This window comes from Nycticebus coucang, chromosome 11 (assembly GCF_027406575.1).
Source record: "Nycticebus coucang isolate mNycCou1 chromosome 11, mNycCou1.pri, whole genome shotgun sequence".
NCBI lineage: Eukaryota > Metazoa > Chordata > Mammalia > Primates > Lorisidae > Nycticebus > Nycticebus coucang.
This window is the reverse complement of record NC_069790.1, coordinates 111,093,562-111,097,916: the sequence shown is the minus strand read 5'-3', so window position 1 is coordinate 111,097,916 and position 4,355 is coordinate 111,093,562.

Sequence of the window (4,355 nt, the reverse complement as noted above, 5' to 3'; positions counted from 1 at the left end):
AGAGATAGTCAACCTCACTAACACCAGGGAAAAGGATCTCAAAGGGAGGAAGCCAAGAAAACAGGCTGATCCATGCCTCTGAAATGCCCCCAGAGGCTTAGGAATTGGAGGCACCACGTATTTTTAAACTCTGGGTATGGTTGTGGCTGAAAATTAAAGCACTGATTACAAGTTTTTAAGAGAGAGTTAGTTGACTAGTCTAAGGAAGTAAAAAAGAGAGAGATCTTTGAATTCCCTCCCTTAGCCTTTTTCAATAATAAACACTGAGCTCTTATCCTATGGGGAGTCAGAGGAACTAGGGATTTAGACAACAGAGGGTGGATGATTAGCATAGAAAAGGGATTAAGTGAAAGTTAAGGCCCCAGTTAAGCAGCCCTCATTCTTCTCACATTTGACTCCTAGACACTGGGAGTCATGTTCAATACCCAGGGAGGGAGTCTGGACAACCCCCCAAGAAAACTGACCACCAGGAGAGACACCAAGACACCATCCTAGGGATGTCCCCCAAGGACGACTAGCTCCTGTCTGACTGCCCCATTTTGAAGCTCAACATACATCTTTTTAAAATCAGATGTCATTTAGAATGTCATTCTTAAATACAAATAGACAACAAACATAGTGAGACAATTTGTAAAAAGCCTCTAACATGAGAGACATCAAAATAAGCAAACAGAAAAAAGATGAACCAGGGGAAAGAGAGCCAATGAAGGGAGCAGAAGAAAACCTAAAAGAAAAACACCCCACAGTAAATATGTTCACAGAGATAAAAGTAGATTTTTATGTCCATGAAAAACAAGAATAGGCTTGTTTCCCGTTGGGTTCTGCAGAAGCAGATGCTGAGGCAGAGTGTGGAGTGCAGGATATTTTGTAGGGACCAACTGTTGAGGGAGGGATGGGGAGGAAACAGCATCAGCCAGAGGGAGAAGTCAGGCTGGGACACAGGCCTGATGCAGCTGAGGGCCAGCCCAGGGGGAGGTTGAGTTGTCAGACTTGTCCTGGGTTGCGATCACCTTGGCCTTGGTTGGTAGTCAGGTCAGCTGGGATAGGTGTGCCCTTAAACACGTCAGCAGGGGCGATGTGTCCTCCCTGAAGGTGAATTTGCATAGCATGTCTCCATGTCCAAGGATATTATTTCTTAAAAATGAACATTCACTGAACAAAAAGAGCATTCTTGGAAGGTTGAGCTTGTTATAGTAGAAACTAAAATTTCAAGAGAATGATTAGAAGGTGAAGTTAAAAAAAAAAAATCTCAGGCGGCGCCTGTGGCTCAGTGGTAAGGCGCCGGCCCCATATGCCGAGGGTGGCGGGTTCAAACCCGGCCCCGGCTGAACTGCAACCAAAAAATAGCCGGGCGTTGTGGCGGGCGCCTGTAGTCCCAGCTACTCGGGAGGCTGAGGCAGGAGAATCGCTTGGGCCTGGGAGTTGGAGGTTGCTGTGAGCTGTGTGATGCCATGGCACTCTCCCGAGGGCCATAAAGTGAGACTCTGTCTCTACAAGGAAAAAAAAAAAAAAATCTCAGAAAATATGGGGAAGAAAAAAGAAAGATCAGCAAATCAGCAAAGAAAGCCAGTAGGAAAATGATAGGATTAATTTAGGAGGTTTGACATTTAGGCAACTGGCATTCCAAAGAGAGAATATAAAAAATGGCAAGGAATGTTTTAAAAAATAACAAGAAAATATTCTATAAAGGAAGGCTATATAGTTCTAGATTGAAAGGATTTATCCAAGTGTCCCATGCAATGAATGAAAACAGTCCGATACCAAGGCAAAAAAATTGTTGAAATTATAAACAACCACAAATAAGACCCAAAAAGCTTTCAGAAGGGGCAAAAGCAGGACATATGTAAAGGATCTGGGAGCGGAATGGCTTTGCACTTCTCAACCTCAACACTGGAAGCTGGAATGTGATTGACAACCAGTGCCTTCAGATTTGTTTTTGTGCGTGAGATTTAGGGTCTCACTCCGTCGCCCAGGTTGGAGTACAGTGGCATCATTATAGTTCACTGCATCCTCAAATTCCTGGGCTCAAGCCCGTTCTCCTCCTCAGCCTCCCAAGTAGCTGGGACTACAGGTATGCACCACCATGCCTGGCTAAGTTTTGTCTTTTTTGTAGAGATGGGGTCTCACTATGTTGCTCAGGCTGGTCAGAATGTTTAGTGTTCATTCCAACCCATATAAGGCTGAACTAACATTCAAGGGTGAAGGTCAAATAAAGACATTTCCAGAAAGATAAGATTTCAAAATCTTTCTTTCTTAGGCAGCCTTCCTTAGGAAACTATTAAGCAATATATTCCATGAAAATGAAAGAATAAATAGAAAGATTTGAAGAAATCTTTCCAAGAAACATGGAAGAAGAGAATTGGGAGCAGAAGGACAGAGGACTTGAGGATGCCTCCAAGAAAAATAAATGAAACTGACAGATGAGCTGTACATCCAAATATAATGAGGAAAGATTTATGTCTCCAATAGAGGATTTGGGGAAGAATTAGCCATACTTACGGACAATTGAACAAATAGAAAACGAAGCAATATTTATCTCCAGGGAAAACATGAAAAAGTTTATACTGGATAGGAAATACAATCATTCCGCTCTACGCAGCTCAGCTGTGAATGATGGTCACATTGTCAAAAGGAACACTGGCAGAGCTGGCCGGTTTGAATCCAGCCCAGTCCTGCCAAACAACAATGACAACTACAACCAAAAAATAGCCATGCGTTGTGGTGGGCGCCTGTAGTCCCAGCTACTCGGGAGTCTGAGGCAAAAGAATCGCTTAAGCCCAGGAGTTGGAGGTTGCTGTGAGCTGTGACACTGTGGCACTGAGGGCGACATAGACTGTCTCAGAAAAAAAAAAGTATAGGTGTTATTTGACATAAATAGTCAAACTGAAAAAGATCATTATCAAATTATGGAAGAAATTAAACTAATTGTGGCTACTATTGGTTGAATGTTTGAGATGTGTCAGAAACTGTGCATTTTACTTACAGTAGTTAGTCTCTCAACAAACACCAAAGATGTAAAAAAGACGGCCCGCCAGGCACTTACAGAGCAGCGATTCTCACCTTTCTGTGCTTGTGTGAAGCACAAGCTTCACATACGCCCCATGCTCCACTTGGAAGTCCAGGGTTATATTTAATTCTTCACTTTAAAGCCATGTTCCCCCCCCCCCACTCAAGTAAGCATATCTGGATAAGTGAATTAGAGTGACATTATTTTTTGCATAATTTAAAACCTTCTCAAATGTAATTTTTATTTATTTTTATTTTATTATTATTATTATTTATTTTTTTTTTTTGTAGAGACAGAGTCTCGCTTTATGGCCCTCGGTAGAGTGCCGTGGCATCACACAGCTCACAGCAACCTCCAATTCCCAGGCTTAAGTGATTCTCTTGCCTCAGCCTCCCGAGCAGCTGGGACTACAGGCGCCCGCCACAACGCCCGGCTATTATTTTATTATTTTTTTGAGATAGAGTCTTACTCTGCTGCCCAGGATAGAGTGCAGTGGCATCAATCTAGCTCACAGCAACCTCAGCCTCCTGGACTCAAGTGATCCTCCTGCCTCAGCTTCCCCAGTAACTAGGACAAACTCAGCTAATTTTGTATTTTTACTAGAGATGAGCCTTGAGATGAGTTCTCACTCTTACACAGGTGAGTTTTGAACTCCTGACCTCAACTGATCCTCCTATCTCGGCCTCCCAGAGTGCTAAGATTACAGGCATGAGCCACCACACCCGGGGTCAAATGTAAATTTTAAAAGGAAATCATTACAAATCCTAGGACCTTATCTACTGTTAGTTATTAAATAGTCCCTGTGGCCTATCTAACCACCTTTGAGTAAATAGAGCCACAGAGAAGTTGGAAGCTTGTTTGGGCTCCGCACTGAGTTGATGGCACAGACCAGAGAGCTCCTGCTCTTCATTGCCTGTGTTGCTAGACTGGCCAGGGTAAGCTTCTACTGATGGGTGGAGTGGGCATAAGGCTTAACCATCGATTCAAGTTTGTCATGAGGACAGGGAACTCTTCCTCTTCCCCTGTCTGGGCCACTCTTTACGAATGTACCGAGAAATTTTTTTTTTTTGCAGTTTATGGCTGGGGTTGGGTTTGAACCCACCACCTTTGGCATATGGGGCTGGTGCCCTACCCCTTTGAGGCACAGGCGCCACCCAGAAAATTTTTATTGTTAAAGGAAAATAATTCTGTTTTGATTTAGATATGCTCTGGAATCCCTTCCTTCAGTAAATAGGAGGTCAGACAAGTAAGTTTGCAAACTCATCCCAGAAAAAGTGCTGCATACCTCATTGCTGACTATTACTATGGTCACCTTCAAGGTATCCCCTTTGAAAAGCTATGCACCAAC